Consider the following 26,189-nt stretch of genomic DNA (forward strand, 5'->3'; position numbering starts at 1 on the left):
TTCACGCTCGGCTTGCGCTCCATCCTTCTGCACACTCTTCGTTCACTTTTTCGTTTGGAGCATCTCTTCCCTGATTTTCCTATTGTTTCATTTTGTCAATTGCTTTGCTATGCGGTTTGCGTACAACTTTTTTGCATCTCCAACTCAATATGTTTTCGTTCAAGTGCCTTGGGCGAAATTTAGTCCAGCTGCCTTCTGCTACTCCAGCTTCACTCTCTTGTTACTCAACTGCAATTTCACACAATTTTCCATTTAAGAATTTTCATTATCAACTAACTTGTTGGTGAATTCTTTATTTATCAAATTTCTGCAATACCTCAAACCTCTTCTTACCTTGCTTACTATCGTAGAGTTATCTTCCGATATTGTTATACTTGTCTACCACTCTTCTCAACTCTCTTCTACCATTTCGTATTGTTTATTTAATATTTTTTTCAACTTTTCGGCAGCATTATTTTAGTAAAATCAAATAAATCCGCCTGAAACTCTATGCCAAATCGTGCTCTGTTCTCTTCCACCTGCCGCTTCATTGCGGTAGTAATAGTTAATTCTTCCCTGCTTCCACAAGAGTAAATATTTTGTTACCAAGTCAAAGGAATACGCTTCAATTACTGTAAAAATATACTGCTATTATTGGTAATATAATTTATATGGTAAATTCTCTCTTTTTTGCAGGTGAGTACCGCATTGTCTTGTGAATTCTTGTGGCTCCTTTGGTAGCTGGAACCTTTAGCTGTGTCATCTGCTTGGGTTACAACAAAGTTTCGGTGAATGTAAATTGTTGCAGTAAGTAAATTCAAATATTTCTACAATTTTTAGATTTATGTAAATTTGAAATCAAAATGCATTGCTGGCACTGCTTTGAATCTTAACAAGCAAGGCAGCTGCAATTTATACTTCCTGAAATCCGAAGGCATTTATTTGACACATTTTAATACGTACATATTGTCGTGAAGTGAAGGAGATTTTTGTGCATGAAGTCACTCTATTTTTCTTCTGAAAAGTTTATTAGAAATTTTTAGTTCAAAAAGCTTTAAATTAAACCATGCAGTATGACGGGTCAAAGCCAATCATGAACTAAGCAATGAAAACAGCTAAAACAAATTTTTATTAAAAACAAACCATATTGCTGTTCCGAACAATTTATTTTTTGGTTTAAATTAAAAAAAAACCTCACTGAAAATACAAAAAAATGCAATTCTCAAATATTTAAGTTGAGAATCATAAAGATTTTTTCAGCAACAAAAATTAAATGTCTACCCCAAAAATCAAATGATACTTCAAGGGTATGGTAGTCACGTCTTCTAAATTTTGTTTTATTTATGGTGAATGCACTTAGTATGAAATAATACAACATTTTTTGAAACATTGAATATTTATGTATTTAATACGATCAACTCACCAACGCAGAATCACTCTTGCCAACAGATGCTACTATGGAATGAGTAGGAAATTGAAAAGTAAAGTCCTCTCTCGACGAACCAAAATCAAACTCTACAAGTCCCTCATCATCCCAGTCCTACTTTATGGTGCAGAAGCGTGGACGAAGTCAACATCCGATGAGACGGTACTAGGAGTTGTCGACAGAAAGGTTTTGCGGAAGATTTATGGTCCCATAAACATTGGCAACGGCGAATACCGCAGACGATGGAATGATGAGCTGTATGATTTATACGACGACATTGACATAGTTCAGCGAATAAAAAGACAGCGGCTAGGCTGTCTAGGTCATGTTGTTCGAATGGACGAAAGTGCTCCGACTCTGAAAGTGTTCGATGCAGTATCTGGTAAGTAAAATTCGGTAACTAACAGAGAACTACAATTTCCAGAGAGCTAAAGAACATATTATATTTGTTTTATGAAACGAATACTTATCTCCACTTACGAGTAAGGACGAATGTTTGAAGTGAGACATGGAACACAAACTTCAATAAATGTTTAATTCCCGACTCAAAAAAACAATTGGAAGTAGTGCCTTGAACTAAGGCTAAAACTTCAATAGATTATGATTCATTCGGAACATTTCAGAAGAAAGTGATGAGATGACTCCACCTCGTCCTCCTCCATGAAGCTTCTACAGCTAGCATCGGGTAAGATTTTTAACCTTAAAGCATGGATCCCGATGGGACAATGGCCAGTAAGAGGAGGAGAGGTCAGCTTTACTGAGGGCGAAGAGCTCGGTAGACGTCTTGCGGTTTACCTTAGACCAGAAGGATCTGGCCACCACACAAGTGCTAGTGACTCTTGAGCGCCTGTCCAGCTAAACCGATAACCATCTTCCCATTTGTAAAAATCAAGAAATGAAGAAAAAGATTTCTCGGATCTCACATTTTCGAACAAGCTCGCGGGTATAGGGAATATAGAAGCTAAAAATCTCTGCAGATTTGTAGTAGGTTCAGGGCGCTTATCGACTCCTAATTGTTAATCTAAGGGGGATCCATGCTTCACAAAGGACTGTCTTTTATAGGCTATAGGTTCCCCTTTGGGAAACAGCCTTATAACCTAACCACACACATCTTACCTAACCTAACCTAACTTAACCTAACCTAACCTAACTTAACCTAATCTAATCTAACCTAACCTATGATTCATTCGGTCGTTTTAAAACCAACGCAACTACGAATCAACTTTTGAATTATTGTTTTTCTTTTCTCAGAAGTCTATAAGAGGAGGAACCGATGTCTCTGATGTTAAATGAAGTTGGTTCGATTTTACATAATATATATATACTGTACTTCAAAGTCGCAATTACTAATACTATTGTAAAAAGAAATCTCTTTACTTTATTTCATAAAGATCGGTTTTAAAAACAATTGACTTTTAGCGTAATATTCCATAAGATTATTATGATTGCTGAAAGCAATATCTGGGCTTACACATTCACTACTAAAGAATTATGTTATACATTCACCTTAAATCATTTTCCACAACCCTTGCAGACATGCTTCCGCAATTCTGTAGAAACATATAAATGTCTTTCTTCCTATTGCCTTTAGTCTATTTGTGTTTATGCTGTCATTCACAACTTGACATAACCTCAAATATGTACTTGATCATAAAGCGTCGCCTTAAGCAAAGCAAACTTAAGGTGTATGAGTGTCACGCACAGATTTGCTTGCCACGTGCAACAGATTTTAATTAAAATAGCCTTATAAAAATTCATCAAAGTCATTGACGTCGAGTACCTTGACCATCAAAGGTGGATATGAAAAACAAGTAAGGTGGGTTTGAATGCGGATGGATTCATATTCTCTCAACAGATATAGAAAAAACTTGTTTGATATAAGACTACCCACAAATAAAGAAATCCAATGCAGATATTGTCTGGGGGAGTTGTAAGGAGTAGATTTATTTATGAAATATTTTTTTTTATTTCAGAAGTCGACCAGTAATTTATAGGCGATATACGAGATTTCGAATAATTTTATCCATTACTACTCGTTATGATATCTGAAGATTTCCACAAATAAAGAAGTTTAATGAAAATGTTGTCAGGTGAAGTTGGTAATAAGGTCAAAGAATATACACTTTGTTCTTGTATTGCCCACGAGATCACCAGCTGAAGACAGATTGAAATTTTGCAGTTATGGAAGTATGTATCGACAATCTGTTCATACCTTATCCAACGAAAACGTTTGAATCATTTTCTGAATTTAGTATATTGAGATTATCATATACTTTCCGGGTTTCATCGTTTCAGCTTATGAGACATTGTTTCTCTAGAGCATCCAAAGACTCACTCTATTGTACCTTAAACTCCGGATGTTATGAGATAAGATAAGATAAGATAAGATAAGAAGATTATGAAGTGCTGTTTTTGTACCTCAGTCAAATAATTATATGTGCATGAACTTTTTGCAAAAAAATTAAAGATTACAAAATTGTAAAATATTTCTGAGTATGCAGGTTTGTTATTATTAATGTATACGATATAAAAAACAAAAAAATAACAAATTTCAAAATATTTTTTAAACTTTAAAACAGAATTGAAGTTTAGGCTAATAGTAAATATTTATATGTGCATTTTACTATTTTTACCAGTAAATCCTATACATTTGAGTTTAACTGAAAGAAATGTTTATTTTAATAGTCAATAGAATTGTCCTTATATTTTAAAACTTAATTAGGCCGCTTAATCAGAGAATTAACTACTGACAGTAGAATAGTTATGTAAATATTGGCAAATTCTTGTTTTATGGCTAATTTAAGGTGACGTACTGTCTCAAATTGCTTTCCGTTTTGGAAAACAGGAGCAGAGAGGTTCCCCCAGAGATCCTCAATAGGATTTAGGTTCGAACTCAATGCTGCACATTGTAATACCGGAATTTTCCGGTCGTTAAAGATGTTCTTCGTGTGGATTGAAGCGTTATCCTTTCGATATGTCCAGTTATATGCCATAAATATTGCCAGCAAATTTTATTAACTCGCTGTCCAAAAGATCTACATTGATATTAGCATTCATTTAAGTGAATATGAAACATGTAGATAGCTTTCCACATCAGCAAAATGCAGCCTATGAAATCAAGGTGCCGCTTCCAAAACATCGCTTGTAGTAGGACCGTCGTTCCTGGTGCGAATCTCTCCAATATTTCTTGCAATGACATGGGCCGACCAAATTTAATTTTTTTTCGTCACTAAAGACTGTATTCTATCACTCATCGGCACAGAATTGGTATTTATTTGCAAACCTCAAATGTGCTTTATTGTGTCTTTCTTTAGCGTTGGTTTAGGTGCCATGGTGCGTTTTGATTGGAAAAATTATATTTATTGTGATTTTCTGTCTCAACTAGGTCCATATTTGTCCGCTGCTTATCAAGTCTGCAACTACTAGCCGTCGAATCATCCTTTCTCACCGCTCATTAATGTTGTTTTTCGTCCGCTGCGTCGCACTACACCATAATTAGTGGGGTTTTAAGAAATTTTTAGATACAGTTCCGATGTCGCTTTGGTCTAGAGCTATTTTGGAACCGCTTTCATGCATTCCTATGATTATTACTTGTTCCTCGGCTGATAAACTAGTACCACGAGGCATTTTAGGCTTAAAGTTAAAATAATGTAACATAATTTTTAAGAATTCATTAAGTTAATGCACCCACAATAATTTTGAAATCAAAATTTAGCAAAAAAAGTTTTTGCTGCGACTCTTTCAGTAAGAAAGATCCGCTAAACTGATTTTGCACATATAAATATTTACTATGCAATACCCAATTCACAAGCACATTCTTAATGTAACTGTACAACGAACGAACAAAGTATGATACAATTTTCGTTGCATAGTAACGGTAACATATCAACATTTTATTCCACATTTACCGAAATCCAAAAAATAACAGTGAATAAGAAATATAAACAAAAGCAGAAATGCAGATTCCACGTTGGACTTCAAAGATCACAAAATTCACTGAATTGATAATGTTAGATAAAATCAAGAGCATATTAGTGGAAAGAGTTTTAGAGGTGGGTATCCCGAATTTTTTTGAATAGACATTTGATAAATATATGTACGAGTATATCTGTTCGCAATTTTTGAAAAAGGTCCTGAATAACAATATTTTAATTTTTAAAAGAAAAAAAAAATAGATTAATTTTTTAGGTATAGAAGGAAGGCGGATGAGCTGTCCCAGACCTTTCAGTTCCCACAAACGTTATCTTAAGCAATGGATACCAGATAAACAACTCAGGCCTGGAACACTTACAACATGGGTCGTACCATAAAATTACTATGGGGTAATGTTGACAGTGGACAGAACAAGCAACTTCTACTTTTGAGTGAGAGAGAACAAAGCTGTATCATAGTGATCATTACGATGCCGTCCTTACCTTTAAGAGGTCATCTGTACAGATTTGGTGTAAGAGATTCGGCAGAATGTAGGGCGTGAGCGGAGGATGATGAGATGATAGAACATTATCTTTACGAATGGTCAGCCTTCGGTCGATACTTTCCACGGTTCCCAATAATCAAACCTAAGAGAAATTGGGCAGCTGGAATAGCTGGAATTGATGCTTAGAGTACCTCAGGGGAACAAAATGGGTCTAATGATGATATACTCATAATATTTTTCAGAAAACTTACGATATTAGAATAGACCCTAAATTTTTTCCGTAGACCTAGTCGAGACTACTGCTATTACAAATTTTTTATAGGTCTGAAGTATGCATTATTGTCTTGCCTTTTGTTTTGCTAGTTACGGAACATTATGGATCAATTTAATTTGTGGGGGCGTGGCTTTGAATCTGTTACGCCTACTACCAATATAACTAGAGTGCAAAAACACGATGTGCGAGCACAGATGGACTCAGTTCTTCAGTTTTTAGCCTCTCTGTCATTTACAAAACTAGAATACCCTGTCGCACCCATGGAGTGTTGGTATTGTTACATAAGTAAATTCAGATGCTTATGAAGTGATTTCATGGCAAAGCTGCATTAATGGCGCATGTAGAGCTAACTGTGAATATACCACTGCATATATGTACATATGTAGGTGTGCATTTTGTCAGAGATAAATGTTAGTTTGCAAGCTAAAGATTTTATTTATCCACTTGTTGTTGTTGCGGTGTGTTGTATGCTGTGATTGCCACCGCAAAAACCAAACACACTAACAAAACTAAATAAACACACGGAAGTATCAGCTTTTGGTGGCATCAAAAGCAAAGTTGAAGACAAAATACCAACTTGTGGCGCTGGGGGTCGGTTAGCAGAGCAAAGAAAACCGCATGTGGCAATGGCAGGTGAGCATGTAAACAGTAATAACGGTAATCGCAACTTTACCGCAGGCTATTCTTTTTTCCTAGCGGTTGACTGCAGTGAAACAACAAAGTGCCGATGAGGTGAGGGAGGCAAGCGAAACTGAAGTGGCAGCACAGCTAGTGGGAGCTATAAAAATAGCTGCCAACGCGCGAAGCAACACAAAAGCCAAGTGTACATACCCGCAGAGTTGTTACGAATGTTTGCTTTTTCTGCATCGTTGCTGGTGTTGTTTTTTGTTTTTTTTTTTTTGTTTTTTGTTGAACTTAGCAATGCTGCTATCGACGTTGTTGTTGCTGCAAGCGGAAACTGAAATTACCATCAGCAACAACAAAAATAGCAGCATATAAACAGAAAATTATACTAGCAAAATATTATGCGTGCAAATGGGTGTGTGTGTGTGTGTGTGTGAACGCCCGCACTCTGTTATTGTTGAACTGTGGTAGAGAGCAAATATCCCCCAGGCATACACCATATCATTGTAGGACTTTATTTTCCCAACTGTGCGCGCTCACAGAAGGCTTTTGCTGCGCCTACACTCTGCTGCACGCACAAATAACATGATATGCTGTCTGTTGCAAGTTGCTCGCCTGCGGTCGCTGCGTGCAACTAAATAATTATTAACTGCTGCTGTTACTGTTACCTTTAAAGCAATGCGCCTCCAAAGCTCGTTAAACTGCCGTTAAATAAATAACAACTGCAGCAAAACAAATAACGAATAGTAGCAACAACAAGGACTGTGTATAACTGTACTAAAGATAGGCCTGTTTTGCTTTCGCATCAACGCAAATAGTGAGTGAAAATCTAGAATATAACGGCTTAGACAACAAAGTGTTTATTTAACCAGCAACCCTTTGCCACACTGTGTATAACTGTACTAAAGATAGGCCTGTTTTGCTTTCGCATCAACGCAAATAGTGAGTGAAAATCTAGAATATAACGGCTTAGGCAACAAAGTGTTTATTTAACCGCAACCCTTTGCCACACGGTTGTCCTCGACACCTGCTCCCGAACAGGTCAACAGTGCCTGCGGCGGTTGCGGCAGTGGTGACGACAGCTGCGTGTAACCGCAACCCTAGAGATTCGGGGAGTGGTCTTTTAAAGAGGTGTGCGAAAGAGCTTTGTGATAAATATAAATTTTCAATGTAGTAGTTCATTTCAGCGGAATGCGAGACTTAGGTGACAAAGGTCTAGTAATACCCGAGCTCAATGTGTTGCATGACAGTTTTATAGCCCGACTAATCATCGGCTTTATAAATAACAATAACGGGAGAGTTTAACTTAATTATTTAATATTTACTAAAAATATTTAAATCAGCTTTTAAAATGGCTTTCAATTTATTTAAACTGTATAAATACAACATCAATGAAAGTAACGAAATTTCTAATATGCCGGACGCTATAGAAATGGTTTTAACTCTTAACTCTTCACAGAGTTCGCCAGTGCTCTGAAAATGGCGAGAGTACACTTTTCTTTTGAAATAATTCTTCAAAATAAGTCCGGGGAGGAAATTTCTAGATCTGGGTTGCCAACAAAAATTGAAGAATTTCAGTTACAGAACTGAGTAACTGATTTTGGACTATTTTCAAGATAATTTTTCGCATTTAGGGGAGGATATTACGATGAAGAAAAACCCAAAGGTATCTATTTTCAAACACACTTTTTATTTCATTTCGGTTGATTAATTTTTTTGAAGTTATACTTCTTATATGAGTTTGGAAAATGTTGCGATAATTGTTGGTTGCGCAACCTATAGCATTAAACAAGCGAGAGGGAGAGAGAGTGAATGAGAGTAAAGCAGAGAACTTAAAGCACTTGCCATGCTTATACTATTTGAGCAATTCTTGTTTTTGTAGAACAATGTTTAAATTTTTGGTTGGTGACATATTCACATGTGTACGCACATGTATGATTGTAGGCTTGCGTATTATTTTTCTTTCGTTTCTGTTTCATTTCTGCGAATTCTCAACTAGTTTATGTGACTTTTGGTTGAAATACTCTGCGTTGGCCGTTGATAAGTTAAGACTATACTTCACAGGATCATTTCTGTAGTCAGTCTTCATTTACTTTCTTTGCAAATTGAAAGTAATAGCACCCGTGATAAGGAGGTACATATATCGTTTTATCTGACAGCGTGAGGTTTATGAACTTCATTTCTAATTTTGTCTTGTGGCATATTAGAAATGATGTTTCTTCGATGATCGCTCGGTTACAACGGATAAAACGACTTCTGAGTGGCGATTTTAATGAATAAATTTCAAGGTTTTATACACATAATTTTATATAATAATGCAGTCAATAAGTACAGTAGGGCAATTCGCAATCTGGTGCAAATGGTGTTGCATATTTGCAATTGCAAATTCGCTGTACATTTTGTTAGTGTAAAAGAATAATATGCCTCGCCCATTTGCAATTGCAAATATGTAAGAATGCAAAATGAACCCTAGCTATAATCATAAAAAATTTAATTTAACTGTCATTTATATATCACCAAATTCATCGATGAGAGCTATAAAATTGTTCATCGGTAAAGCTTTATTACCGTTGTCAATTGCAGGTTCGCAAGCTTTTGCAGATATTATCGGAGAACCAGTAGAGTATAGCGAACAAGAGGTAGTCCTTGCGGGAGATTTCAATGTAAATTTCTCATTGCCAGAAGCTGAACCATTACTGGCATTCCTCAGAGAGAAATTTTCATTAGAAATGATCCTACGACAAAAGGAGGTACGACTATTGATGCGGTATTCGCCAGAAATATAGATAAAATAGGTGTAAGACATTTCATATTGTATTTGAGTTATCATAATCCAATTGCAAATATTATAGATATCAATCCGTCAGAACCCAGAAATGATAATTGATTTGGACTTTGCTTTATAAAATGTGAATTTAAGAAAGTGTTGGTCACTCCACCATATTTTTATCCTTTCCAGTGCTGAACACATAGACGACGACAAGCGACGAGCGACATCTGTCAAATATTAAAATACACGCGCTCTTATCGGCACAGATTTCTAGACAACAGCACGATTTCACCACAAAAGGGTTGAAGTCTTCGCTGTCGCCTAATTAGAAATGTTTCTAATTTTGCCGACGACAATGGTCGCTGTAGACCATGTAAAATTATTCAAAGTTCTCACAAGTATGACGTTATTTTGCCAACAGAAACGTAAAATAGCTTTATCACATATCATTTATAATAACAATCGATTATTTAAAACAAATAAATCGCCAATTTTTACAATTTTTGCACAAATAATTTCACTTTAAACTAAATATGTAAATTTTATTGAAGTGAAAGATTTTAGTACGGCAACAATGAAATTGCTGTTTGATATGTCGCTGCCGTCTTCAAAATGTTCAAGACGCTGGCTTCAAAGCGACATTTGTAATTAGCCGTCGCTACGTCGTGTCGTGTCGTCGTCTTTGTGTTCAGTACATCCCTCTCGGTAGTTTTCTTTCATACAAAATTATATGCATTTCTTGGAATATCATTAAGAAGTAACTTCTAACTTCTTCTATAACTTCTATATAACTTCTATATAACTTCTTCCGCGCGTAGGGACTCCACGCACTCTTTTTTTTTTAAAGTAAAGCGTCACTATTTTGATAGGCTGTTTTAGTACGTAGGGATTTATGCTAAAGATTGTTGCTGACTGCATGTTTGTACGAAATGTATAAAAAATTTCAAAAATAATCGCTCAAGCACGACGGCAAATCTCAGAGTTTCGAATACTAAATATTAGTTGTATATTCATATAGAATAGGAAATTCACACATGCTTAAGGCCTTTAAGAATTATTAGTTCACCTTTCAAAACCGTAGTACAGTCGAATATTGACAATAACCTGAATTGACAATAACCTAAAATTGATATTAGAAAAATTGCTTACAGCTTGTCGATACAGTTTTCTAACTTTAACATTCTAGGTAAACAGAATATTTATTCTTAGATTTTTTTGCCACTACAACGGTGGGTCGGTCTGAGCCGAGAATACAAAACTTCGCCAGCTGTCTCTATCCTTTGCGAAGTCAAGTCGGTTGTACATTTCCATGGGTTTCGAATCGAAGGTGCTTTTCGCTAAAGTATCGTCTTCCATATATACGACATGGCCTAACCAGCGCATTCAATGGATTTTTATGCGCAGTGCTCTCGAATGTTCCAAAAATCTTCTCATCTCTGTTTGGCATCGTTCATGTTTCTGGGCCGTATAAAGGATGGAATGATAAGAGACTTATATTTTTTGTTCGTCAAGAGAGGGATCTGCATTTCAATTGCCTGGCCTATTATGTCAATGTCATAGCTCTTCAGATTAGCGGTGCATATCACTTTTTCCACTTGTCTGCTAATGGTTTAACCATTCTCCAGTCTCCTTACTATATCAAATTTTAAACCGAAAAAATGGTCCTGGCTAGGGAAATATCCGGTTTAACTAATACTAGCAATTTGAATAGACTAATCGGCTTGCTCATCTGTTGAAATACCACCCTAAAACACAAACGAAAAAGTAAAAGTTTTCTGAGTATTAAATATAAGCTCTTTATAATGCTTACAAAGGAGCTTTCAATGCTTGGAAAATTATAAAATTCCACCCACAAACAGCGTTAAATACAATAACATATAATGGAGCTCACGCATTTAACTAACAAAGAAATCCATTTCCGCCTACTACTGTCTGTATGTTCTCGTAAATCCGCATTGCCGTAGAATCAGCATTATGCAAATGCACTTACAATGTCAACAGAGTTGCTGTTTTTGGCTTTTTTTGCTATTGCCCACGCTGTTAGTTATCATTATGTGGACTTGAGTTTTTGTAACATTTCCAGTTGGTTGCGAGCTTTCGCTTGGCTTGCGCCCGACTTGACTTGGCTTGTCACTGGCTGCCATTTCGAACTCACTTCCTATGCCACGCTGCATTAATGTGCAAACACTTAGCAACAACAACAACTACAGTATTGTGGAAATAAAACCTTTTTTTTTAATTTTTTTTCTATTGAAACGCATTGTTGTTGTACAGTGCCGCTTCTCTCCGCTGCGTACTTTACGCTCACCACTCCGAGTGTTCCAGCTTCACTTCAGCGTGCAGCTGCTGCAATTTCCTCATGTCTGTCCGCCGCTAGCGCGTTTCCGAAAGTGCTTTTGCTAGATTTCAACAATAAACAAAGTGCATTAAATTGTGTGTTTGTGTGTGTGTGTGTGGCAAGCAGCAAGTGGCGAAGTAGTGAAATGCAAAAGTCCAAAAGTGCAAAAGTTGAGAGTACTATTGTTGTTGGCTGTGAAGGTCAGCGCGCAAAGCAGCAGCAGCAAGCAGACGAAAAGCCGCGACATTTTTATTTCACTTCCTGTGCGGGGGGTGCGATGCGGTTGTGCCGGGTGCATACTTGCCAAGACGTAGTTGACATCTTGACACTCTTTATGCTTTTATTTATTCACTTTTCACATTTCGCCTTGATTATAGTCTTCCTTTAACTTTTTGTTGCCACAAGCAGTGAAAGTCAATTTCTAACGAGCACGAAAAATATACTCGAAGTAGACAACAATAATAATAATAATAATAACGGCAAGTGCAACTGTAACTATAACAATAATGAAAAGATAATAGAAAATAAACGAAAACTTGAACAATTCGCTGCGAGAATATACTCTAAATAGAGAGTGAAATGGGAAATTCAAAGTAAAGTAGCAAAAAGCAAGCGCAAAAAATATATAATCAGATAAAGCCGCAAGTGCAAGTGCTACAACAACAACAACAACACGGAGTATAATAATTCAGTGGCATATTATTGCTTTTACTTAGTTTGTTGTTGCAAAATAAATCTCATATTTATAAAAGAAAATCGCTTTTCAACGCTGACATTCGCCACCACAATGGCTGCTTACAGTTCGACACACATACAAGAATAGCATTGCAGTACTCGAAAGTGAAATTTCAAGCAGCAAAGTATTGGAAATAAATGCATTTTCCTTTTTCATGGCAAACTTTCACTCTAAACTAAAGGAAATGGAATTTTCGTGTGCATGACAAGGCATTTCTTTATAAGTATATGTGCTATAGTGTGTATGTGTGTGTATGTGTCTTGCACTGCTGGCTCTCGCATAACTGGCAGCATAACTGAGTGTGTTTTATATGAATCATAAAATAAGTAGGATTTTTTAATATATGTTTTTATTGTATTCATAGAAAATGCGGGAAATCCTTGTTTAAATGTGGAAGTGTGTATGTGTGGTAATATGATACTATAATATACATAGATTTATATAAATTTTAATATTTAGGAACATTTGCTACATTTTGCACTAGGCTATCAAAATTCCTTTCTTTGAAGATTTAAGCATTTTTTTAAGAGTTCTATGAAGAATTCTCATACAATATTTTACTTGAGATTTTCCAAAATAAGATCGTCGCTCTCTCTCTCTTCTTCTGCAACAACAGATATAAAATGATTCCAATTGGATTTTGTAATTCCAAATTTACAACATAATTTCTCAGACCAAATATAATGTAATAAAGTGCTCGGCAGAAATATTATTCCATAACTCAAGATTGAAAGTCAACAGTTACTTGCTTAGTGTACCTTTGATATAAATATAAGCACCCGCTTAATAATAACCTCCTCTCATATGCAGTCTCAAACTCTTCTTCTTCTTCTTGACTGGCGTAGAAACCGCTTACGTGGTTATAGCCGAGTCCAGAACAGCGCGCCACGCATCTCTCCTTTTGGCAGTTTGGCGCCAATTGGTAATACCAAGTGAAGACAGGTCCTTCTCTACCTGGTCCTTCCATCGGAGTGGAGGTCTCCCTCTTCCTCGGCTTCCACCAGCGGGTACTGCATCGAAAACTTTCAGAGCTGGGGCATTTTCGTCCATTCGAACAACATGACCCAGCCAGCGTAGCCGCAGTCTTTTTATTCGCTGTAAGTGAGGAAAGTTTCTGACTGCCATTCACATGGGAGTGGCCAGGAACGATTATTCTCCACATGATTCAAGCAGCGCACGACTTCCGGTCTTAGACCAAGTATCCTCTGGGAGGATAAAGTGAGAAAGCGAATCCCGCTTATGCGGTTGTGCGTAGGGTTTGGGACCCACCACATAAAAACGAATAACCAATGAATAAGAAGCAGTCTCAAACTCACTAATCTAAAAATTGAATATAAACACTCATTATCTTAATCCAATTCTTCTTCTTTGGCACTACAGCCGTGGGTCGGTCTGGGCCAAGAACATAAAACTTTACCAGTTATCTCTATCTTTTGCGAAGTCCCGCCAGTTGTACATCCCAAGTGCCTATGCACTTGGTCCTTCTCTTGGATACATGGGTGCCCTTACTTCCGTTATCCAGCCGAGGGTTCCGACTCTGGAACATCGTTCCTCATATGTACGACAAGCCCAACCAGCGCATTCGTTTAATTTGTATACGCTTAACTATATTGTGTCGTCGTAGATCTTTTACAGTTCATGGTTCCATCTTATTCGTTATTCCTTGCTCTCGCGGACGGCTCCAAAGATCTTGCGGATAATAGTTCTCTCGAATACTCCAAGTACCTTCTTATCTCGGGTTGTTATTGTCCATGTTTCTGCGTCGTATGATAGGAGGTCTGATTTTTAATTGCATACCGTTCTCAAAATAGTACCATTCAAGACTTATTCTGCGCTTGATCTCCCGGCTTAGATTGTTGGTGGATCTTAATCCAATACTATCGTAATATTTCCTGAACATATGCATATTTAGTTGATTGAGGCCCAGAAAAGAAACATCTGAAGTAAAGTCCAAAGTAAGAGTTCTTAACTGCCATCTACTTACCTCACTTATTACCTCAGCTCAATACGAGGGCTGCTATATATATAACTGGCCTAATAATGAAAATAGGAATATTTACGAGTATCAACGAAAATGGTTTTATTGTTTTTCAAAATATTCTTCATCAAGATTTATACACTTTTGCATGCGCTCAAACCAATTTTCGAAGCACTTTTTTTGAGCCTTTTTTTGTGCGATTGTCAAATTGTGCGGGATCCAACGAGAACAAACCTTTTTTTACGGCCAGGTGTTCATGTAATATCGAATGCATGCTGGTGGGAGAAATGCATAGGCATGCCTCTATCTGAAGGTATGTTACATTACTGTCTTGCATTATCAGTTGACGTACGGCATCGATGTTTTCTGGCACAACGGCTGTTTTTGGACGACCTTCACGGAATTCGTCTTTGAGCGAGCGTCGGCCACGATTGAATTCGTTGTACCAGTTTTTCACAGTGCTATAGGATGGTGCTTCATAGCCATACAAAGATTTTAGTTCATCGCGATAATTGACTTCGAAAGTTGTGAAAAATGATCGCACGAAAATGTTCACGAGTTAATTCCATTTTTTGGCCGAAATGAATTTTTTAATTCCCTGTAAATAAAACAATTCACGATTAAATGACAAAACGTTCTGAGTCATGTTATGCTAAAAAATGTCAAACTTTCCAATGGAAATGTCAGATTGCACCTGGCAACACTTAGTGTTGCCTAGGCCAGAAATATATATAGCAGCCCTCGTATAAAGCTGTGTTTTTTCGAGTGTTTTGTAAGTGGGGTCAAGAACAACAACTAAGTTTACGAAAGACAACTATGCGAGTCAGCTAGTCAAGATCTCATTCACCGTCAAATCTGTTTGCCACTTTTTTTTAATGCTGAGAAGAAATCACTATTTTTTCTATATTGTACTGTAGATTAGATATCTATCTATAGTCTATCTATCTTACCTCTGTTTGAAGTGTTGCTTTCTAGTATTAAGATGTTTTGTAATTATATTTTATTGTTAACGTTTACGTCAGCATTATTCTGATCTCGTACATTCATTTCGATGCATTTTTGAAATAAAAGGGAATATCAAAATATTCTTCACGTTTCCATTAATTAAAAGCGCGGTCTTATACCGAATCCCCGGAATTTTACTTGCTATAAGTTCCTCTTCAGCACCGACTCGAGCCCGTTCGTCTATTATCCTACAAAAAATGTCTTAATGTCTGCCGGATTGAATTCTTCTTTCCTCTTTCCTCTTCAGCACCGACTCGAGCCCGTTCGTCTATTATCCTACAAAAAATGTCTTAATGTCTGCCGGATTGAATTCTTCTTAGCATTTGGAAATCCCATCCAATAGTTGTCTATAAAATATTTATCTTGTCTTTACAATACTGAAAGCCATTTTTTTTTTTGTTAAGGACCTCGTTATTTAAAGTTAGGGTTTTTAGACAAGAGAGTTTAAATTGCTTACGAAAGCTTAATTACTTCAAGAGCTATGATACTTGAACTAGGGTTCCTTATAAGATTAATCAAAGCGGTTCTCGCGGTCGCTGACCTCATCAAAACATGTGTAGAAAATATAATGGAAGCCTTAAATTTGTCTACTTAAGTTATGAGCATACAATTTGTTGCCACTTTTCATACAGCTCATGGTAAATAGGCACTTTCAAAATTTTCACGTTATCTTGCATGCCTTTCAACACAGATTTCTCACTAAACTCTTTAGGGACTTTCTAGCAATGGCGCTTTGTAACGCTTTAAACTGATATGGAGGCCATTCAAAGAACTGAAAAGCAATTTAAAAATCTCGTTTCTCTTACAAACTCTCACTATATGCATTGGCATTGCTTTTCATGCCTTATAGCAAACCAATTCGGCGAATCTTTCAAACGTTTTTCACTTTAATGCAACTTCATATCACTCAAGCGCTGAATGCACATACGAAACAGGCTCAAAGATGTTCAAACAAACTACCAATTATTGAGCGTTTAGAAAGTGCAAAGCAAAAAAAAAAAAGAGTCAAGAAAATAGAAAAAAGCTAAAAAAAAATTAAACGCTAAACAAAAACGTGGAAATAGCTGAATGTGCGCAACACAAACCAGCGTTTGCCGGCAGAATGGCTTGCAAAGCAAAAAAACAAAATTGTGGAGAGAAAATATGCGAAATAGTGGAGGAGGAATACATGTGGTTGAACACTATAAGAATGATAGAAGTAGGAAGTAGGCGGAAATAAACAGAAAGAAGCATACATACATGCAGGCATATATGGAGGTACATATGGGCTTCTAGTAGAGTATATGTACGTGAATGTAAACATAAAATAGGAGTATATAATAAAGGTATATGTTTACATGCTTGAATAACTTTATGTATGAACATGTTACCAACAATCACCGTTCCAACCATGAGTTAAATGCCCCATCGGTTAAAGCAATGAAGGGTTAAACGTGCGCCATTTTTCATTGAAAGTCAGTCACACGTACACACACACCTGTATATGCTCATGTGTACCTTTGTCTGCGTTGACTTTTATTTAACTTTCGCAAATATTTGCCTGCAAACTGAATCGTTTTCCATTCACTCACTACAACAAAGGCATCACTTACAGGCGAAAATGTAAAAGGAAAATACCGACATGTGAGTGTGGGTATGTGTGTTCGATTTGCAGGAAGTGCAGCTGACTGACTTTACCCAGTGATACCAAGACAGCTGTCGTTGAGCAAGAGTTGCTTGGACGGTAGCGCGCACTCGTCTCCATTTATTTATTTCCATTTTAGTTTGTTCGATTGCAAGTGGTTCGGCGAATGTGTTGGTCAATATGAACACAAGTTTACTTCTGTGTTTGTTTAAAAGCTGCAAGTATCTTTGAATAAATTGTATACGCGTCGTATTTAATTTACACGCATGAGTTTCGTAGAATCCCAACGGCAAGTCGAAATATTTCGAGTAAGACAAATGAGAAATAAAAAATAATAATTTCTTGAGAATTCTTCATATGAACCTTTTCATTTGATGGAGGTCAACAGCATACGAGAGATTCTAATGAAAAAGTAATTTCGCAACACAGACGAATATATCCTGAATTTTTAAATTCAATATTTCGAATATTTCAAGCTTTTCTGCAGAGGAACACGGTTATCTGAACTGGGAGCGTGCGAAGAGAGATTCGAATAGAGTCACTGAGTTGTAAGTGTTGTACTTGATGTTTTACATAAGTACACTGCTTTACTAAGAGCACTCTCATAAGAAAGCCAGTGGAAGATCATGTGTATGCGCAGAGTTCGAGCACTCAATTAAGATCAGAAATAGCATTCGAATATAAAAAATACACCTCAATTGTATTGTCGAGTAATTATCCCCATATGTGTATATATTTGCTCTACTCGAAGCTCATGTTCCTAAATAAAGTTCGAGAGATTCTCAGAATTTCTTAGTGCTTAGGGGAACTTTGAAACGACTAATATTTTGTAATGCTGAGAATGCCAAGACATTACGAGTACAATAAATTAGTGCATACGACTCAGAGCCTTTTTAACTCATTCACAATTATTTAATGATTAGTGATCTTCAGGAAAACTCGAGATACCTAATGAAATTGATGGACAGGGTTAACTTGTCTTACAAATCGATTTGATGATTTAAACTCGAAAGTTCAAGAAGGAAGAAGTTCTTGTATAACCGATTCTCACTCTGTCAGAATCGCTGTTTCAAAGGTTAGATATTCACTATTGGCACTTTATCATCTTCTATGCATTTAAATTTTTTTCGGTTATGTTTAAAAACCCGTTATCGGATTCGTAACCAGCGGCCCCGAAAACCCCCTAGTAAGAAGTGTCAAGCGATTCCGATGAGTTTTTCAGGAAAGTGTCCACCATTTTGATTTCTGACGTTATGTCAAAACCCAGATATGATAGGGTTAATTGGACCTCGAATTCGGACTCAGCGTCCCAAAAAACATATATTACATAGAGTAAGATCCCCAGATCATAAAATTTTTTTTGTTTGGCATATATCAATTAACACATGATAAACCTAAGCATTCTGAAATCGTTGCCATCTGGTTTTATGCTATTTATTATTGATTTGAAATTGGAAAATTTTGAGACTTAAAAAGTCGTGAATTCAGCTCAACAGATTCAGACCAAAATTAATTTATACATAAGTGTGTTCGAGAACCACTAAATAAGTAGAACCAAAGTTAAACCCTATTTTGCGAACAAAGCATTCATTCGAAGGTGATTTACAAAATTTCAAGTAGTTCATATGACCACCAATGGACTTTGGTCTTCCAAAAGAGGCTATCAAAAAGGAAATCATTTAAAGGAATACAAAAAATTCTTTTGAATGACTATCTCTAAATTAAGGTTGGCTTAAATGACTAACACTGCAGATATCATACGAAAAAGTTATACGTAAAAGAGATAATTAATTGGATATTCAAAAACTCTGTGAAAAGTTGATTTTACGCGAGCTCCCACTATGAACACAACACAATGTGTTCAAAATCAATTAGAAATATTGCAAAATGATATGAATTTGCTTACAATTTGTATCCACGTCCACTATGGATTCTAGATCTGATTTCCCCCGACATTTTCCAGATATCATGCCTTAAGAGAATGTTCCTTGGAAATAATTCGCAGAGACTGAGCATAATAATTTGAAGCAAATTATCAATTGTACAACAAAAAAGATATCAAACGATTCGAATATCATTATAATATTTTTTGATTGCTCCAATAGATACCACCAAATATTTAATAACAAAATGGAACTTTATATTATTTTTCATACCCTCTGCTTCCTGTCATTTAAATATTTTATGACAAAACAACATATTTGATATGAGGGCATTTATACTTGGAGTTCCCTTCATATTCAAGCCGTCAAAGCCTTGACCTTTCTTTATTGTTTTTCAAGGGAACCTTCTGAGAATAAGCCATGAAGTACACAAAGCCGGTGCGAATGTATTACGAGAATAATAAGTAATATTGATATAGGTATATTCAAATATACATATGAGTATTTTATGTATATGTATATTGACAAATATATGTATATGGCGTGTATATTTTACTATATGTAAAAATTCATATAATTAATATATGTATATACGATTGTATGGGAAAAACAAAAATTCTTGGCAACTCTGCTCGTGCTATTAAGTGATTTGTGTGGGTATATGTTAGGCTGTCAAGCATTTTCTATTGTTTATGAGTACTAAAAAATAAAACAGGGAAATAAAACAAAATAAACGGTACTTGAAGTAAACGGTTGCCACTTAGGAATTCAAATAAGCGCGTGATTTCCGCCATGAATATTTGATTGGAATTTGCGGTTACTGCGGCGACGTGGCGGAAAATATGCGCAATTTATTTCGATTAACGATATTTACTGCGAAGGAAAACAAATTGCTTTGAAGTGGCGAGAAAATATTTAAAATTGGTTTTAAAATTGTAAGTATTCGGTAAAGAAGTCTCCGCACCGTTATGACACAGCAATTACTGAAAATAAATTTGAGGTTATATTCTAAAGCGCACATAAATGGTTCCTTCATTTAAGGGTTTGTTGCATATAATTTAAATGTCTGAGAATAATTTAATTGTTTATCTTATATAATATAAAAACAATGTTTACAATTGAATTTGAAAACTTCCTTTAGTTTTACACAAACACAACCAAGTCTTGTACGTCACGTGGCATACAATTCGGTTTGAAAAAAATAAAGAAAATGCTTTGTTTGGAAATTATCACAATTGGCTCGGCATTGTCGAGAGACGCGACAGCCACTTAGTAATCCATACCAACACATGAGACCTGCGAGACAAAGAAAAAAGACAGCCATAGAAAGCTTAGTCACGTAGCACGTCTAAAGTACATATGTAAGTATTTGGCATTAGTTGTTGACAACCAGAAAGCTTACCAAACGCTTAATGCAACAAAAAGGCAGATAACACCGTTAAGCACTTTTTATATTCATTCATATATGGTATATGGCTAAATATGTGTGTGGCATAGAGAATTTTTTATATGTTTGGATGTAATATAGCTCCGTACAGTGCTGGCATCATCTGCCGCATATTCTCATGTTAAGTAATCAATTGTTGTTTTTGTCACATAATTCTTTGCTTATTAAGAAAAATCGATATTTTCTGATTTTTTGTATTTCCAAGCAATTATCTTCGTTAATAAAATATGATGACATTTCGTATATATAACTGTCTGGTTGAAAAGTTTGTAAAATTCCTAAGAAAAGTAATATGTTTTATATAAATTCAGTACTCACCTCACTATCCTCTAATACTCTGAGGAGAAAATCTTATCAGAAAATTTTTAGCATTTGAAATCAGCTGGAAAGCTAATCGTAACCGTGTTTTTATACTCTCGCAACAAATGTTGCTAAAGAGAGTATTATAGTTTTGTTCACATAACGGTTGTTTGTAACACCCAAAACTAAACGAGTTAGATATAGGGTTATATATACCAAAGTGATCAGGGTGAAGAGTGGAGTTCAAATCCGAATGTCTGTCTGTTCGTCCGTCCGTCCGTCCGTCCGTCTGTGCAAGCTGTAACTTGAGTAAAAATTAAGATATCTTGATGAAACTTGGCACCATAGGAAGGTTGCTTTCGAAAATGAGCAAAATCGGACCACTGCCACGCCCACAAAATGGCGAAAACCGAAAACACATAAAGTGCCATAACTAAGCCATACATAAAGCTATGGAAATAAAATTTGGTATGAAAGATCGTACTATTAAGGGGCATATCTGGATGTAATTTTTTTGGGGAAGTGGGCGTGGCCCCACCCCCTACTAAGTTTTTTGTATATATCTCGCAAGCTAATAGAGCTATATAAACCAAACTTTCTGCAGTCTATTTTTAGCCACTTCCTAATACAGTTTAAAAATGAAAGAAATCGGATCATAACCACGCCCACCTCCCATACAAAAGTTAGGTTCAAAATTACTAAAAGTGGGTTAACTAACTAAAGAAAAACGTCAGAAACACTAAATTTCACATAAGAAATGACAGATGGAAGCTGCACTCAGATTTTTTTACAAAATGGAACATGGGCGTGGCGTCGCCCACTTATGAGTCAAAAACCATATCTCAGGAACTACTCGACCGATTTCAATGAAACTTGGTTTGTAATAGTTTCCTTACCTCCCAATAATATGTTGTGAAAATAGGCCAAATCGCTTCACAACCACGCCTACTTCCTATACACCAGAACTTTGAAGACTATCTGAATCGTTTACTTTACAATATATAAAGTAAGTACTAGTGAAGATATCGGTGCAGAACTTTGCACAAATACTATGTTAATAGTGTGGCAGCCCCATTCTAAAAATCGCCGAAATCGGACCATAGGTTTTTAAGGCCCCAAACACGAAGGCCTCGGTGCTTCTAACCTAATATTAGGGTTTCCAAATTTCAATGGACTTAATACAATATATATGACGAATATGTGGGTCAAATTGTGTATAATATAATATTAATAGAGTTAAATAAATAAATTGCGAGAGTATAAAATGTTTGGTTACATCCGAACTTAGCCCTTCCTTACTTGTTTATACAGAACTTTTCTTTGCAGATATTGATATATTGGTGCTAAGGGGAATGTCTAGCTAGTGGAGCCTGTTTCCTTCAAATTCTAGTTAGATAACTCAACTTTACCTATATATTCGACATAAAGTCCATTAGAATAACGAGAATCACTATATATAGTATATATGGGGTTATTCCTGGATCCCATTTTCCTCACCAAGCTACATTATATTCAAGAATAAAAATTCACTAAATTTAGCTGAGGTATCTCACATAACAATAATGTGACGCGAAAAAGGTTGTTCTTGTGTTAAACGAGGGCAAGACAAAGTACTTGGAGGCCACACAAAAAAATACCTCACGTCTTGGGAACTAAGTCACTATGGTCAGCAATACATTTGAAAAAGTTAAGGTCTTTATTTGTCTCGGAACCAGCATAAATGCCACCAACAATCTCAGCTTGTAGATCAAACGCAGAATAACTTTTTGCCAGCAGGTGATACTTTGGGATCGGTAGGCAATTTAGAAGCAGAGTCATCTCTCGACCAACAAAAATTACGCTTTGTAAGTCTCTCATCGGATGGATCGAAGCTAAGGTGGAAGGTGGGCGGAGGTGTTTTCTGCAGAAAGCTCTCTATCAACAGCTTCAGGCTACCTGAACACTGCAGTGTCTTTCAAGCAGAGGTCACCGCGATTAAAGTAGCAGTGGACACACTGTTCCGTATGGTGATCTCTTTTAGAGAGGTATGTGTTCACTCCGACAGCAGAGCGGCAATACTGGCATTGGCATCGATGACAGTAAGCTCTGGGCTCATTGGTAACTGTAAATCGGATAAGCTTGCAAGGGATGGTACCCTAGCAACATTGACGTCGGAATGGGAGCTCGTTAGTAGTCGATGGTACTTCTCCACTGTCCAGCTTTTGCAGGACTGAAGTTGAAACACCTCGGAAGGCCCTTTTTCGGCGATCCTAGCGAATTGGCTGGAATCGACATTAGCCGTCTAAAGAAATTCGTAACAGATCCCAAACGTTTTGCTGAATCTTAAGGGTCTTTGATCCACCGAGAGTTTTACTGGTATCACAATGGACAGCGCTCTAAGCTGTCTAAGTGAGATCTTCTGTATTTGTAGAGATCTGCCTGCAAACCTAACCTAACCTAAGTCTCTCATCATTCCCGTTCTATTACTACGGTTCAGAAACATGGACGATGCCAATCCAAGACGAGAAGGTACTTGGAGTATTCGAGAGAGATCTTTGAAGCCGACAGCGTGGGCAGGGGAGTTAAAACCATGAACTGTTTGAGACCTACAATGACATGGATATAGTTTAGCCAATAAAAATCCAATGAATTTGCTGCTTAAGCCATGTCGTACGTATGAAAGACGATGCTCCAGTGAAAATATCCTTCGAATCGGGACCCATGGTTGGGCAACGTATCCAAGGGTGCCCACGCATACAAAGGAAGGACTAAGTGCATAGGTGCATGTCTGCACTTGGGATGTACAACTGGCGGGACTACGCAAAGGATTGAGATAACTGGCAATGTTTATTGTACTGAGTCCAGACCGGTTTTAGTGTCAAAAAAAAAAAAGATCTCACATATTATTTAAGCGATATATACAGAATAAAGTCCATAAGAGTTTTTCAATATACAATTTTTAAACCAACAAAAAACATTTTACAGTCAAATTCCTCAGTTATGAATGCACACAACTCATTAAACCGCCAACAAGGCTTGTTTGCAACACCTCCACCTCACTCCTCTCAGCATCCCCTTCAATTTAATGATGCCTTTTATATACATACATACTTATATAAATATAATCGAAATAACCTGTTACACCTTAATTGGCATATAACGGTTGTCGTGCGAAAGAAAGCATAATGATATTTTAATCACCGTTAAAAGTCGACAATGAAAATTATTTAATTGCCGCAAATGGCGCACAAGATGTCAATGCGTAAATAAAATATTATGGCACGAATTGCTAACGGCAAATCAAATAAATGTCAGACAAAGCAACAACAATACCTGAAAAGTACGCAATTGAAATGTACAATGAAAATTTCAAATTTACTATGGAATTCAGAGAAAATTAAATTATGCTTGCATATACAGTTAATGGCAATTAGTTAATGGTTGTAATTGTTGTTGTCGTTATTTTTTAATATTATTGCTTGGGTGGAAGTTACAAGTGTGCGAATAGTATGCTTTTGGGGTGTTAAAACTCTCTGTAGCTGGTGAATGCTGGAATGATCAGGATAGATAGAGATAAAGTTCCAAGAGAATTAGCTCCTATACTATCAACTCAAGCAGTATTTCGCTTTGGAGCTGGGACATTAGTTTGATTTTAAATAATAGTCTGCTATGGTTGTGAGGTTTAAATCTAACCCTTGTCAAAGTTGAGAGAGTCTAGTCTCACGAGCGGAGTCTGCTTTTCAAGCGTATACCTCGGCCAGTTGTTTGGTCGTTCTTCTCTTATTTCTGATATACCACTTGATGTTTTCAGAGACTCTAACAAGTAAATAGATCTTTTGAGAATTTTCATCCTAATGTCATAAGAGCTGGAGATATTAAAAAAAACGAATAAGATAATACAGTTCTTCTAAGAGGGAATCAAGTGCTTGTCATCAATCACTTTAAACTTGAATAAATATAGACAACTCAACGAACCATAGTGGGTTCAACATATATATATATATTTGGCATGGGATCCGCTTTAAGAGATTATAGCCGAATTTATCAGAGCGCGCCACTCGTTCCTCCGTACAATATGACCTAGCCATCGTAGCCACTATCTTTTTATTCGCTGGACTATGCCAATGTCGTAGTATAAATCGTACAGCTAATCATTCCATCGTCTGCGGTATTCGCCGTTACCAATGTTTAGAGGACCATAAATCGTGCGCTAAACCTTTCTCTCGAAAACCCCAAGACTCGTCTCATCGGATGTTGTCATCGTCCACGCTTCAGCGCCATACATCAGGACGGGAACAATGAGCGACTTGTAGAGTAAGTCGCCTCATCTTTTCATACAATTTTCGAGCGTTATCCATGTCGGCCAGCTTTTCAAGCTTTTCATACTCACGCACTTGCGTCTGGGTTCACCATGGAAACTCGAAATTGGAAGCTGTAGGAGAAGAAATATACATGGCCTAGTAAACATCCCGAAACGCCAGGTTTTTCTGACCACCATAAATAACAGAAATTAAATTTATAACAGTTATACTACGTTCGGACCGACATTGAAAACATGTTTTCATTGAAAAAAATGGGGTTTCGTTCGAAAATTTGTGTTTTCATCCATGCAAATTCTGTCAAACGAAATCACAGTTTTCGCTGAAAACTTCTTGAAAACTTACATTCCACTCATTATAGTAGTATAGCGGCGAGTACACATTATTATTATAAATTATCAAATATAAATGATTTTTGTCTTTTTTTCGTTCTGACTCTCATTTTTTTTGAAATAGTTACAAATCGAATGTCGACGATTTCTTCCATCAAAAACAATATCGAAGCATTAGATCATTTAGAAAGTCGTGTATTATTTTGTTAAAGCAAGTTTTAAATTCTTACTGATTTTGTGAACCTTCAGGGTGCATTCGTGACCATACGATCGACTTATATGTATGTATATACATGTATATGGTGGGGATCATATTAGAGTTGGAAAGGTTTCTTATAAGCGGTTAAAAAACAAAAATATTTATTTATTTCCAGAGCTACGATCTTCAGTAACTTGATTGTAATGATATAAGCAAAATCAAATTATTTTTAATCTCTGTAATTAGAACTAATGAGCAAACCATTATATGACAATAAGTATGAACTCTTGTTAACTTGTTTCTGAGCTATATTTGCTCCGTTGAAACGCAACAGTTGCGAAATTATGCCACTTGACATGCTACGCATAAATAATTTACCTCTGTAGTTATACATAAACATATATACTATATGCGTGTGCTGAAGTGACTGAGAGTTTCAGAAAACGCAGATATGCCGCCAAAGCTATATGTGCGAGTTTCTATTATACTTCATCAGGAGTATAAATATGCGTGTGAGAATGCGTGGCATTAAACATGCTCATAAGTTGCTTTGACGACA

General features: G+C 36.4%; 1 non-coding gene across 1 annotated transcript; it reads left to right on the forward strand.

Moving 5' to 3' along the window:
* The first annotated feature begins 8,767 nt into the window (after nucleotides 1–8,767).
* LOC128922905 (small nucleolar RNA U3) lies at nucleotides 8,768–8,985 on the forward strand. The gene has a single exon (XR_008472094.1). It is a non-coding gene; the product is annotated as a small nucleolar RNA U3 (small nucleolar RNA).
* Nucleotides 8,986–26,189: the final 17,204 nt, after the last annotated feature.

This window comes from Zeugodacus cucurbitae, chromosome 6 (genome assembly GCF_028554725.1).
Source record: "Zeugodacus cucurbitae isolate PBARC_wt_2022May chromosome 6, idZeuCucr1.2, whole genome shotgun sequence".
In the NCBI taxonomy this organism is placed as follows: Eukaryota; Metazoa; Arthropoda; class Insecta; order Diptera; family Tephritidae; genus Zeugodacus; species Zeugodacus cucurbitae.